The following is a 15430-nucleotide window of genomic DNA, read 5'->3' on the forward strand; positions in this document are numbered from 1 at the left end:
GCAGAGCTAAGTCACAAGACGTTATTAAAGACGCGCACCACTCTACCATGTATTTCTATGGGCTCTGTGCGAGCTGCTGTGGAACGCCGGTCGAAAAGCCGTTGAAAATAGCTAAAATCGAAAAAACAGCACAAACATAACTTTAAAGAAATCCAAAACAACCAAATTTAAATATGTTGCATATGCAGGGTAATCTTGTTACACGGTTCAGGGGGTGTCAACAACCATCCCAAAGTACCGTTTTCTGGGAGTTGTTGGCCTTTGTTTTCACCATGATGGTTGCCAGGCGGTGAAAATGCTCGCACAGTGGAAGCTGTGTTGGCTTGGATGTCGAGGCAATACAATATTCGGACAAAAGCCGTTCAGGGTACTTAGTTCCGAGTCTGATGTGTTCGTTTTTAGTCGCACTGGAAATGGTAAATCATTATGTTATTATGCTTTACCAGCCTGTTGAGTATTATAGAAGAGTAGGTGTTATACCTCAAAGCTCATGGTGTCACTGCAACATATATTGGCAGAAATGAAGCCGAAGATGAAGACATCAGAAATGCAAAGCCCGAAACGCTTTTTGGTAGTCATTGTAACAAAGCTTTCTATTGGTCGGTAAACTTTCTATCGCGCAACCACGTGACATACACGGTTATGAATAGAATTACCGCACGGTGTTGTGGAGGGAGAAATGTTCGAACGGAGCAACACCGTGCAGGCGGACGATGTATTGATAGGGGTAGTATGGGTACAGGATCGATTGTGGATATTATTGCATGGCTGGTGGCGACGACAAGGAAACATCGGGAGACATCGACGCACTTCGTTGGTCTGTATTTACACCAGCAGGGGACGGCGACTGCAGTCTGTATTTGGTTGGATTTTTTGCTATTAACATTTCAACGGGTGTAATTTTTCTATGTTTAGTCAACGCTACTGCATCGGCTACTTCAGTTAAATAGCGAGTTCCATTGCCAATTATGGTCTTGAACGACTTGTACGCAATTTCTAAGTTAGCTGGTAGTTTCCCTTTGTAGATTGTAGTATTTATTCAGAATCCTGATGTCAGTCTGCAATTGTAAATTATAAAGTCGTCTACCGGTTGCATCGACCATGTACTTAGTGGGATTAGAACGAATAAAATGTGACTCTTTCTGAAATTGTTGTTCACTATTTCGTATGATTTCATTTTTACATAACATTCCTGTAGACTATAATATATTTCCTTGTACTCATCATATTCATCATAACTCTTTCTTTTTCATAACTATGTATATTTCCATTGGTAAATCGGTAGACGTACTTTTGTTCTACGTCTTTTGGTAGATTTGCATAGTCCTGGTACTGATCTACATTTCGTTTTGCAAGGACTGGCAATAGATGAATATTTCGTTGATAGTAATTGACTTTCACTTCCAGAAAACATTGAGCCACGTCGCGTACTATACGTTTGATCACTATTATGGGACTGCTCCATTTTCTTTGTAAACGGCGACGTTCCATCCACTACACGGATATGAATCGTTGTCACATCAGACGTAGATGTACGGCGAGCAACCCTCATTAATCGTGGAAACAACAATTCGGTAACAATCCACAGTCCATCGGCATTGCGATAAGTGTCGAATACATTCCATGCGACCAATGTACCTTATTACCTGTCGTAGCCGCGCCTCAAGGCCACAACAACCCATCCGTATCAATGGCCTCACCATAGTAAGAATAATAAATGATGAGTTCAAGTTCGTCATCACAAGCTGGTTTTGACAACGCCATATTTCTAAAATAGTGCCTGTTCAATGTTTCGAATACTCGACTAAAGGCCCCACATTACAAAAACATGCTTCGACGCAATTTAGAGGTTGCTGTAATCCATGCACTAATGACCATTGGCACAGCCGAATGCCACGGTTTTTATGAATCACGTTGGACTATTTCAAATGTGAACTTAACACGATAACACTATGTTATGTCACACAAAGCAATGATTGTACCACATTTTACATCGCGTTGGAAGTCTGTGCTACGTAGACTGGTGAACTGAAATTATGTCTATGAATTATAAATTTAGGTAAATCTACAATACAGATATGTGATTATACTTCACTCAGTGGCCGATCTAGGGGAGGGGGGTTTTGGGGTCATAATCCCCCTCCCGTTGAAAAATTTATTCAATTTGTTTTTGTATAATATAAAAAAATCATTAACTTAGTCTGGCGATTTTAAAGTTTGTCCCCCCCCCCGATAAAAAAAAAATCCTGTATGTGCCCTGTTCACTATATGCCTCCGCCATCATTGAGATATCATTAGTATTCACTGAGCATGCAATTACCAGGAAAAATAAAAATTGAAATAATTGAATCACAGTGTGCTGTGTTCCCATTTCCCGTTTAGTGTATTTCGATGTCTTGTCACGTTTACAGTGAGTAGAAGTGTTTTTTTGTTTTGACTCGCCGGGGCGCGCCTTTCACAATATTGATACTTTTAATGACATATACAAAACACACTGGTCGTCGGGCATCGTTTATCACTAACTGCTTACTTGCGGTAAACGGGACACTCAACCCGGAATAGTAGTACACTAGATACCAGCCGATACCCCCCCCCCCCCCGCTCATATGAAATGCGTACAGTTGATTATAGTTTCTGGGCTCCCTGTAGTAGAATGCACATAGTTACGAATGGATTTACCCTTTAATGGTATCTGAGATTTAATGGCCAGATTTACGACTTACGACCGGTCAATTATTAGCCGTGATACGTGAATGGTAACATACTACGTCATCATTTTATCGGTTTGTGAACACGAGGGCAACAACCTTCAAATCATCACAGTGAATGAACGAAAAACAAACTACGCATACTTGCAAACTTGTCGACAATACTAGTAACATTTTATACTTCTTTCTTGTTTGAGTTTCCGCTCAGAATTCAAACACTTCATTATAATAATAAACTTAATATTACAAATATTTAGGATAATGTAAACCAACATATTCTAAATTTGAATCATGAAGCAGAGTCTCGTTGTGATCGGATATTTACACGAATGGATGCCTCTCAGATATCTGTTAAGGAATACCCGAACTCATTTCGAGCCAAAACAAACTGTCATTAGTCATTTTTGCATAGATTTTATAGGTAATTGTAAGGGACATACTAACATACCAAATAAAGAAAGACCAAGTTCCGTAAGTGCTCATTTATAATTAACAAAAATATATACGAAACGTCGTATGTGAATATCATTTGCCAGTCCCAATGGGTAGTCTACATTCCAGATCAGCAGTGGGTACGTAAGACTGATATACGTAAGATATTAGTGTTGCGGCCCACTGCAAACAGGTTTTGCACCTCGTCCAAGATCGTAAACATACTCGTTGTATGGCAGACAGAAATGTAATTGTTTATCTGTTGGTAACATTTTTTTTTATAGCGTAAGCGTCCAACATCAAATTGTAGTGCGTAGGATCAAGATCCGGCTTGTACACGGTTGTTTTGCTTAGTGATGCCATCACAACTCAGCGGCTAGTTGCTATGGTAACATCGCGCATATTATTTGAAAAGTATACGTGTCAGCAACCTGGCAGCGTTACTTTGACAAGTCTTATACATCCATACGCTCTGCGTGAATGACGACACAGTTTGTGCTTTAAAACATACACAGTTTGGATGACATTATTGTACGTGTTGTTCATGTTTATTCGTCTTTGCAATCAATGCAATAGAAAAGTACAAATATTAAATACTGATACGGGTGCTAAAATTAATTACGTGTAAACCACTAACGAGCATTTTATCTGTCACACTGCTGTCGCGGTAAATAAATCGGTGTGTGTATGAGTTAGAAGATTTTGCGATGCTTATTAACGTATCTTTCATAAAAAAAAAAACATTGTAAATTCAGTACAACTCAAGCAAACGCTGTTTTTTTTTTTGTAACGACACACAATTTACCTAAGAAAGTTAAAATCTCTATCTTGTTTTTTTGTAATAATAACAAGTCAGTTAACAACAAATCAAGTTAGTTTCAAGATAAGGGGAAAAATCACGTCGTATATGACATCGCAACGTGAAACCAGTCTGACAATACATACATTCACACTAAAACAAATACAGCACTTACTTCGGCATGAAAGCATCGTATCTAAACTGACAAATATGAGACTTTTGTTTTGCCTTAACTAATACAAATACATATGTTTAGTCGGGCTAGATTTCGAAAATATATATTTTAGATCATATAAGTTTCGATTTTGCCAGTCAACGTATTATTTCTAGTTGTCTGCTAGAAAAGTCAAAACAACTGTGACGCAGATATCTAAACGGGCATGATGTGCGATTTATGTCATTTTTTTTCTTATTTTCATGGTATCAAAAATAACGCACATGTAGTAGAATGTTATAACCCAAAAATCATTTGTTCTGTATGACATGCACCGTGTTTTTATTCACGGATGTACAATATGGTTAGGTATTACCATGGAGGTAATATAAGAATATTACCTCCATGGTATTACGATAACGACACTCTCAACATCAATATGAATAGAAGTAAAAATGAATATCGTTGTTAAATTTACGTAAATATGCGTTTCAACTGACAAGTTATCATTCCTGCCTCTATTTTTACACACGTGGTAACAATAAATAATCTTAAAAATAACAAACGTAAATGGAACAAACGCATCGAGAAAAGTACAAACAAAACAATCGGCTAGTCGGACGTAAGACGTCGCGATAGTTCTGATGCCATTTGGTAACACGCCTCTTTCGTTCTGTCTGGGTGGCGTTTATAAAATTCCACACGCCACTGGTCACAGTTGTCGTACAACACAGACAGTTCCAGCACTTCCCCCATTCGGGTGTAGTATTCACTTTTATCACGGTCCAACTCTATCAGTTTAAGAATATGTCCCGTAAGTTCGTCAAAATAACCGGGGGCGGTAGCCGTCTCGATTGAACAGCCCGGGGTATTCTGTTCCAATAAACGGAACGCCATGATTGAAGTTAGTTCGTTCAAAAGTACGGGGTTGTCTTTGTCGCAGTCGATTGACCGCCTGAGACAAGTCTCCGCCATCCGCTGATAGCTAACTCCAAAACGAGCGTAGAAAAACCCCTTTTCGAAATTCGCCTGTGTCTCTCTTTGTACCTTGTGTGGCTGGTCCGTATTGAGTCTGCCCACGGTTTCATGCCAACTACGGGCCTCGGCCTCACAACCAGTGTATTCGTTCACGTAAACCATACTCGCCAATGCAGTTAGGTTTTCCTGCTGATACTGCAACGCCCTGGTAAACTGCTCGGTGGCACCACAAGTATCGTTGTCCCTTACAAGTAATATATACCCGAGCAGGTTATGTGAAGCCGCATTCGTCATATTGTCAGTACCGTTGACCGAACGCGACAACACCCGGGACTGGATGTCACACAGGAGTGAGGGCGTACGATCCAAGTCCCAGAAGAACGGACTTATTACTCGCCACTTCTTTCTAATATCGTCAGCAAGGGGCATTGGTTTAGCCACTGTAGCGGAGTGAGGTGTTCGGAAATTCAGATTTTCGTCGGCAGCCATCTTTAAAACACAATCCGTGCCTGCACCGTGTATGCAACTAGCACCACTGTGATGTCGCTTTCGAGTCGCCGCTGGTGCTGGTACTGTGTGACTGCGTAGTAAATGTAATTTCCCCATTATTTTTAGAATACTGTGTCAAGTATACGCTGTAAAGAGCCGCTCATACTGACGTCGCGAATTCTGCGAATTCTGACCAGTTCTGAACTGTTCGTCAATATAACTAGATGTAGTAATGCTGGAAACGTGCCATAAAAACACACGCAGCTAAGGTCATCGGAAATTGAACACCAAAGAACGTCTTGCAAGGGTCGGGTCATTTTTCTTTTTCGGGGAGAAATACTTTATGCTCGTACATAAATCTGGGAGAGGGTATTCGCGTCTGTTTTGCAGTACTTGTGGGGTTGGGGCGCTCTGCAGACTTTCTAGCAAGTACAAACTGAAAATCGGGCCGACATATACACGCCGTACATGAAGATCCCCCCCCCCCTACGAAACAATCAGAGCCTAAAATTACCGCTCCCCCGTCGGCAGTATATGTCTTACATTTACATTATTTGTTGTTTTGTTCATGACTTATGTATTTATTATTTGCCTTAAATATTATATTTGACGATTTTACTTTTTATTTTGTCTGTAGAGTTCCATTATAACAGCGTGTCTGAACTCTTTGTGTAACTTTGAATGCAACGAACCGAGCTAGGCAAACCATTAAGTCTCGGCATTCAAAACAAATAATAACTATTGTTAACATATTAATGAAAGGAACGTTTTGATTTATGGCTACGACTGAGGGCGTACTGGACACCGTGACATTTTGAAATTCGGTCGTTCTTTGCTGTCGATTTTACCGCAATTTTTTTCAGGTAGTTAAATTTGCGCTTCAGTGATTGTTGGGACTCTCGTGGACAATGTAACAAGATTACTCCTACATGTCCAACACCATAAGATTTGTAAATTTGGTTGTCCAGGATTGTGTCGTAGTTTAGTGTGTGGCAACTTTGCTGGACACATCCCTGGTAATCACGTGATCGTGCCAACGACTGCAGCGATTGGCTGATCGCATGTTTACTCCGTCACGCCTTAGTGACTTGACTTTTAATAGAGAAAGTTTGTAACCTCTGGGAGAGGAAGAACGAGAAAACGGGACAGCGAGGGGTTACCTCAGTCGACTGCTTATGTGAATAAAGCTGGATTACTGTAAAGAGGTTAATTATTCACTGTGTTTTAATTTTGCTTATTTCGCTGACTGGAAAATGCGCTAAATTAAAACCCAGTGAATATGTAAAATTTAGCATAGAACACATTATCTAAATGATAAAACCGTGAATTTAAAACCCAATGAATATGCCTGAAATGGTTAATCAGCGAAATTTAAACCCAGTGAAAATTAGTCATTTGACAGTATTTGGGTCGAATCTGGATTCTCTACGTGTAAGGGACAGCCAAGCGAGACGAAGATCCCAGCTCCTCAAACACAACGCTCCTGTTCATGACACATCTCTTATACTCAGGAGGGTGGTCTTCATAACAGGTGCAACTGAAATGTATATTATGAACTGTGTTATTAAAATCTCAGATATTGACAAGACAGTGAAGAATGCCAAACACACATTGCAAAAGTATAATTTGTCTACATGTGCAAAGCCTGCCCAAGTCAAAGTCGGTATTCAAAAATGACAAACGCGCATTAAAATGAAAAACTGTTGCATTTTTCATGAACCCCGCTTTTATATGAAAAGTAAAATCCTGTGATCAGCAAACACGCAAATGTGCATTTAAAAATGACAAATATAAAAGCAATTTATCTTGGTCATAGATTAATAAAAAACTGCAAAATAAAAAAACAAAAAAAAAAACATTTTCGAAATGTCGAATGATTGGTTTCACGTTCAACCAAGAATCAGTTGTCACACTAAACCCATTTTCAATTAGTTAACAACAAAAGACATCGACTCGTATTCCACACGAGTTTTTATATTACTCTGTTACTTATGAGAATAATGTGAATAATAGCGTAGTGAAAAATTTCACAGACAAAATACATCAGTATAATTTTAATCCACAATCATTTATTTACATATTAACACAAATATGTTGGTTTGTCTGTCATCTCAACTCTACGTTTGTACTCGATATCTTGTATAGCCGGTGGTAGTGTTGTGTTACTGTTTACTTAAAGCGGGACAGTCGTCACCTGTGCACTAGCGGGAATTGAGTCCCAAGTGACGTTAACAACACACACTAAAAACGCAAAGGCTCGTGGGTAGACGCTTGTTTGTAAACATTGACACGATATGTCCATCTGACGCATGCGCAGGTGACGACTCCCCTGCTTTAATACATAATGAATATTCAACACACCTGACAGGCGTTGAACAAATCACACAATAGATTGCTGCTAACTCAAGTTGTCATTTGCCTCACGGGGGGGGGGGGTGTAATCCTGTAGGTTAACTATACGGGTGTGCGGTTAACTATACGAGTGTGCGGTTAACTACACGGGTGTGCGGTTAACTATACGGGTGTGCGCCGCTGCGTTTACCCTCATTTTCACGGCCGAGTCGATCTTTTTAACCACCATTTTTTTTAGTTAAAGAGCGCCCCCAACGTCGATATTTTGGGGTCCAGTATACAACTGGCTGAGAAGCACTACATGGGATACACTGTAATCTCGAGCGTAAAATCTGGTAAAATGAACGGAGAAATCGAACTCGTCTCTGTGGTGATATAATATTATTTTACCACTCTGCTCCAACTTATGTTTATAAAGTGGCGTCGATAGATCGCGCAATACATTGTCCAACATTCCTAACGTTGACAAATACATGTTAAAACAAAAAGAGTGCTAGCACGCGCAGACTTGATTTGTGTAGCGTCTGTATGCCCTCGGAACGTACTCGCATATTCATGCGCATATATGTATATCAATACAACTGACCATATTCACTAACATCGGATAAGTATTCATTTGCGATTTACATAATTAAAAGCGGGGGTGTCGTCACCTGCGTATGCGTCAGATGGCCCAAGCGTGTGATTGTTTACGAACAAGCGTCTACCCATGATCCTTTGCGTTTTTAGCGTGTGTTGTTATTATCATCGCTTGGGGCTGAACTCCCGAGCGTGCACAGAGCCAATGATCTGTAGACCCGAGATTCGACACCAAATGAGACCGTCCCTTATTAACCGCTTTATTCCTAAATAGCAAATAGAGGAGATTTATTCGCGGCTGCATGCGACTTGGCTGAAGACTCTTTGCATCTACGATGATTTGCGACCATACTTTATTTACTTATTGACTCTTACACAATCCCCGGAGGAAAAGAAAATGGTCACAAAGTACAAGGAGAAAAATATATATAAAAAAACAAAACAAAAACACAATATACTAAATAACAAATACAATCACTAAATTACTAAATAATACAAAATCTCTAAATTGCTAACTAATATAAAATTACTAAATTGACAGCAGGCATTAAGATGTCAAGTAAGACCCTGCTTCCTGACTTCGAAGCTTTTACTTATGAACTGTGCTACTGGTATAATAACGTTTTCATTCTGTAACAATTCCATGATTTTTTTCTCTGCCTGTTTATTTTCAAATGCTGGGATCATATCCTTAGCTTTATTGAACAGTTTGGCACGTAACTCATTATATTTGTTGCATTCCAACAGAAAATGCATTTCATCCTCAATTAGACCTTTGTTACACATGTCACAAACCCTGTTGTTTAATGAGATTTTTTGATGACGACCCATTTCAATTTTGAGACTATGGTCACTAAGACGAAATTTGGTAAGCACACTACGCAGTTCAAAGTTTTTTAGCTTGACTAAATATGGCTCAAGTTTTAAATCTGATTTGATTAGCCGATATGTTCTTAGTTTGTTTTGCTCATTTGCTTTGATGCGGTTATCATTATGGACCTCATCTTTCCATCTTGTTAGAAATAAATCCTTGATGCCCAAATCAATTTGTCTCATTTGTGCCGAAGTTAATTTATCACAGTTGTTAACTGAATGATATTGTTGGATATTGTTTAATAATGATGACACTTTTAGATACCATTTACTTTTAATGTTTTGGTTAACCACAAAAGCTTCCTTGAGTAACGCATTATTAGAATTCATGGCCCGACTGTAATATTTAATTATTTGTTTTTTTATAAATACGTCTAGGGGGTATCTGCCTAACTCGCTATACATGGCCATAATTGGTGTGTGTTGTGACACCCCTAGTAGATACCGACAATAACTTAATTGAACGTCTTCAATAGGTGATTTAGTGGAGAACTCATCGCCCCAAACATCACAACCATAAATGAGGATTGGTCTGATGAGTTTGTCAAGAAGGGAAATTGACACTTTTATACTTATGTTTTGAATTGAGCCAAGCTTTGCTTTCATTGAAAACAGAGCTTTTTGAGCCTTACGTTTAAGGTTTTTTAGGCCATCCTTAAACCTACCATTGGCGCTAATGACTAGTCCCAGATAGATATAAGATTTAACTGTATCAAGTTCGATACTTCCAAGAAAAAATGTATCATTATTCAAACGTCTGTTTGATTTATTGAAAAATAAAATCTTGGTTTTGTCAGTGTTGACAGAGAGCTTCCACGTTTTAGCATACAGTGCCAAACTATCAAGACATGTCTGTAATCCCTGTTTAGTTTTAGAAAGTATCACAATATCATCGACATAGAGTAGACAGCTGACATGCGAGTTTTCTAAATAAGGAGGATCACAGGTATTAAGATTGAAGAGAGTTGGACTAAGATTACATCCCTGTTTAACACCAATATTGGACTGAAATTGTTTTGTTAAGCTGTCTTTACATTTAACTTTATATTTTACTTTACTGTACATTTTTTTGATAGTTTTATATATTTTTCCTGTTATATCATATTTGATTAATTTTTTGAATAGACCATCATGCCAGACACTGTCAAATGCCTTTCTAAGGTCAATAAAGCAGACATATTATTTTTTTGATTTTTTAATATTTGTGTTATTTTGTTTATTGGCGCTCTCTGACTTACCACTGTAGAGATATTTATTTACCAGGATTTTTAGTATGAAAAGATTGTCTGTAGTTCGACAATCATGCCTGAATCCGAACTGTCGACCGGAAAGAATGTTATTAGAGTCTAAAAATGATGTCAGCCTAATATTTAGAATATATATATATATTATTGAATAACTTGCCAAGACAGCTAGAGATGGCAATTCTCCTGGGTTATTTTTCGACCCAGATTTGTGGATTGGTACCAACAGGCCAGTGCTCCAAGAATGTGGATAGTTATTTGAACTATAAACAATATTAAAGAGTTTATGTATTGCATCTAATAAGTGATGTTCACCGTATTTTAACAATTCATTGCAAATTCTATCTTCTGCCGAAGCCTTGTTACTTTTAAGAAGTCTAATGGCTTTAGTTATTTCATTTTTTAAGATTGGTCTGTCTAAATAGGGGTTGCTACTTGCACTCTTTTCACTATTCTCCGGTTCATTCACAATCTCAGAGTTTGATGTGCTGCTATCAGTATTAAGTAGATTCTTAAAGTAAACCAACCAATCACCAGGTTGAACATTTCCATTATTATTACTGGGGTTTTCGCCATTCATATCACGAAGAATCTTCCAAAATTTAGATGTGTTTGATTTAGAATTTTCCAAATCTTTGAGTTGTGCAATCATTTTCTGATTACTTTTATGTTTGATTAGTTTTTTATACTGTTTACGGGTTTGAAAGAATTTCCCTCGGATATATGGATCTTGAGGATACTTTTGTAATAAACGTGATAGGCTCCTTAACTCCTTACGAAGGGGCCAACAATCCTGGTCAACCCAATTTTTTTGTTTACTTTTGCGTTTATTTTTTTAAGTTTAGGAGTAATTTTCTTTAGACATTTGTCTGCAATATTTGTAATTAAATTTTCAAAATCTATGACTGCAGTTTCTGACTCATAAAATTCTTAATTACATTATTATTTAACTTTTCAAGGTTTGTTTGATAATTGTCCTTAGCCTGGTCATTCCACATATATTTTGATGGTAAAGGATCTAATTTATCAGTGCTTTTATTATTTTCATTTAGACACATGTTAATATTAATCTTCGTAGATAAAGTTAAAGCACAGTGGTCTGATAAATGAGACAAATCTGCTACTTTAAAATATTGTAATGAGTCGCATAAATTCTTTGAAGTTATCCCGTAATCGATTGTACTGCTACCCTGGGGAGTGTGACATGTGTATTTTCCTGTAGAGTCACCAATAGTTCTACCATTCAGAATGATGAGGTTGCAATCAATACACAACTGAATTATTTTTTTACCAAATTTGTTAATACAGCATGATGAATTAACAACCATAGTATTTCTGTTGCCAAGATTGTCATTAATATAGTAGGATGGTAAGGGTAGATGCATATTTTTGCTATCATCAATTCTATCATCAAGGCTACCAATTCTAGCATTGAAATCCCCTACGAGAAGAACATCACCTTTCAATGAGAATTGTAAAATGTCTTTTTCCAGATAACTAAACAGATCAACATTCTTGTTCTTATAAAGGAATGAGTTCTCAGGTCAGATATAAATACAACCAATGTATAAATCATTATTAGTAGCACAGATTGTTTTGTCAATCTTACACCAAATAAAATGTGTAGTGCTTTTTGTAACCGTGGTAAACGAATGCCGCTCGCCATCTTTGTATTCCGTCGAAAATCTCTCGATCTGGAAATAGTGAATAGTGCCGTCTACGGCAAGCGCACGCCTCTTTCGTTTTAATGGTCAAGTTGTATCAATCTGATTAAAATCTGATGTAGTGTACGGGCTTTAATTATTTTGGCTATAACCGTTTTTTAATTTTATATTTTCTTACTTTTGTTATAAATGCCTTTTTATTTTATTATTATTTTACTTTGATTTTGATTTCGTGTTTTTTTTTAATTCCGCCCTACATACATCTGACCCGATGCCTATGTAACGAGATTTCAACGAGACCCATAATCGACGATTTTAGTCAACGAATCACAGACCTCGTTCTATAGCGCACATGATGACGTCGCCGGACAGAGTCAGGTGGCAAACACACTCAAATTAAATGGCGGATTATACCGTGGTTATAATTAGCGACCGAGAATAACACGGCTTTTCGGTAAGTTTATCATTATCAAATGCAACGAAAGTCATTTTTATGTTAATATTGTGGCTCGAATGGTTCGAGTTTAGATCGTTATTTTGCGTAGTTATTTTGGGAGTGACGATTTTGTTCCCACCGGTTCGACCGAACACCGGTGTCTTTTTCCAGTCGCTTGCCCTGGAGACGGGTGATGTTTTGTTGGGCCAAAATCGTCTACGGTATTGAAGCCTTAGCTGTAAATATTCATCAAATTCTATCAACATTTTGCACATTATACAATAACTCTTTATTAAAGTAATTGAGCTGATTTGGACTGGAATAAAATATTTTTTATTTGGAACACATCGCAATTGATCAGGAAATATTTGTTTGCTCCAATTTTCTGCGTCGATGCCGTGGGCCGGTGACCGTTATACAATTTAAAACCAGTTTGCATTGTTTACTATAGCTGTTTACAGTGTTCTAATCATTACGATTTACTTATTTTTTTGCTTCAATTCTAGATAATTATGCTCAGTGTTTGATGTAAAATTGAAGCGATGACTGAATGAACGAACCTTGGCTGGCGAAGATGTATCTGGAAGTGTACACATTTGTTGGAAGTGAAAAAAATATTCAATGTAATGACAAAAATTGTAAAATGCTGTGGAATTTCTTTTGTAAATAAAAATATACTAGCAATTTTTTATTAATGGTTTATTCAAGTGGGCAAAATATAATGTACACAAAGATTGCCAGTATACACTGAAAAGTAAGCTACCGACAGCCTGTATAAAAGGGAGTCTGTGATTGGCTTTTTATATACGCGAGATTTGAACGGGACTTACATAGGCGTCGGATCAGATGTAGGTAGGGCGGAATTTAAAAAAAATCACAAAATCAAAATCAAAGTAAAAGAATAAAAAAAAGGCATTAATAACAAATATAATAAAAAAAATTAAAATAAGTTTATGGCCAAAATAATTAAAGCCCGTGCACTACATCAGATTTTAATCAGATTGAAGTTGTATCAGATGCTGCAATTGAAATTATCAGACCGTGACAAAATTGAAATTGATCATATATTCATGATTTAAAATAATATATTCAGCATAGCTACATCGAGTTACAGCGGGGTTGGTGCAGCAAATTAGTTTGCAAGCATCGTATGTATCAAGAAATTTACTCGTTTCGTTTCTCATTGATGACTTTTCTTCCCGCCATTCAATGATGAGAAAGTTTTATATGTGTAAGATAAGTTGCTAGTTTAGCACGTGTGTGACACAGGTGGTCGTTTTTTACGCTGAGACATTAGTGTTGCGCCTTCAATATTCAGTTGTACCGTAAAATACACGATTTTTTTTTACACGCTAAATGGAGCAGAAAAAAATTGATGTTTTGGTATGTAATTCCCAGGATCTTTAAAGGGAAAACAACCAGAGATGTATATTAGGGCTGTGAATAACTGCAAAAAACAGCTCTCGGATGAATAGATTACAAATGTAATCTCCTTCTGAAGCAACATTGATTAGCTCAGTACATGTTTGTTGTGTTGACGAGAATTTACAGATATCGTTTTACAATGAGTGTTCGGTGACGTAAAAATGCACGATTCACAGCAAGCTAAAAGTTTGACACTAATTACGTCAGTACATTACGATTCAATGAAAACACACAATGGGAAGTTAGTCCGAGTAAGATAGCTTATCAACGGAGCTACGTCACAAAACGTTCCACGTTGCTAAGACGCGCACCACTGAACATGGGCTCTGTGCGCGCTGCTGTGGAACGCCAGTCGAGCCGGTGACAATTCGAGAAAACAACACAAACTCAACTTTGAAGTAATCCTGAACAACCGAATTTATATATGTTACACACGTAGGGATAATCTTGTTACACTGTTCAGGGAAGTCTCAACAACCATCTCAAAGTACCGTTTTCTGCGAGTTTTTGGCCTTTGTTTTCACCGCGAGGGTTTCCAAGCGGTGAAAATGCCCGCATGACGCTCAAATGCACAGCCAAGTTCAACGACATTGCAAAATAATACAATTTACATTGCTATTTTGACTTTATTCGTCGCTAGAGGGCGCGACTGGCATGCATCCACACGATTGTACATGAAATGTCATGAGCGCCATATGGGTTTTTAACAAATTCGATAGAAAATCAAGTATGTGCTCTTTTTTTGTGAGCTCATTAGATACAATCACAACTCATTTAGATATTTTGAAATCAGATATAATAACCAGAAAAAAAATATATACCAGATATATCACTTTGTATTACTTTACACAGAATATAATGTAGTCTGTCAAGGTGGCGTAAGTGGCCGGTTCAGGCTGCATCAATCTCCCATAATTGTCGTATACTCCTCCTCTCTCATATTACAACGTCTCATTATCATGTTTCCAGGTTCTGATTATAATTTAATTTGGTGCATATTTACAGATATACTGTTTAGTTAAAGCGGGGGTGTCGTCACCTGCGCACGCGCAGGTATTGAGTCCCAAGCAACGATAACAACACACGCTAAAAACGCTCGAGGGTAGACGCTTGTTTGTAAACAATGACACGCTATGGCCATCTGACGCATGCGTAGGTGACGACGACCCCCCCCCCCCGCTTTAAGTTTCTAATTGTACAACTTTATGGTCTGAATGTTTCTATAGCGACCCAGTAAGCATTCCAAACGTAAGCATTCCTTATTGGATAATGTGACAAATGGGTTCGGCCTAAAAAT

The 15430-nt window shown here is 37.8% G+C and overlaps 1 long non-coding RNA gene across 1 annotated transcript; it reads left to right on the top strand.

The window, feature by feature from the left end:
- Positions 1–12629: 12629 nt before the first annotated feature.
- LOC144361797 (uncharacterized) lies at positions 12630–13392 on the top strand. The gene is made up of 2 exons (XR_013422460.2): positions 12630–12726; positions 13215–13392. It is a non-coding gene; the product is annotated as an uncharacterized LOC144361797 (long non-coding RNA).
- The last annotated feature ends 2038 nt before the right edge of the window (positions 13393–15430 follow it).

The sequence above is a fragment of the Saccoglossus kowalevskii genome, chromosome 15 (genome assembly GCF_978046115.1).
Source record: "Saccoglossus kowalevskii chromosome 15, keSacKowa6.1, whole genome shotgun sequence".
Classification (NCBI taxonomy): Eukaryota; Metazoa; Hemichordata; class Enteropneusta; family Harrimaniidae; genus Saccoglossus; species Saccoglossus kowalevskii.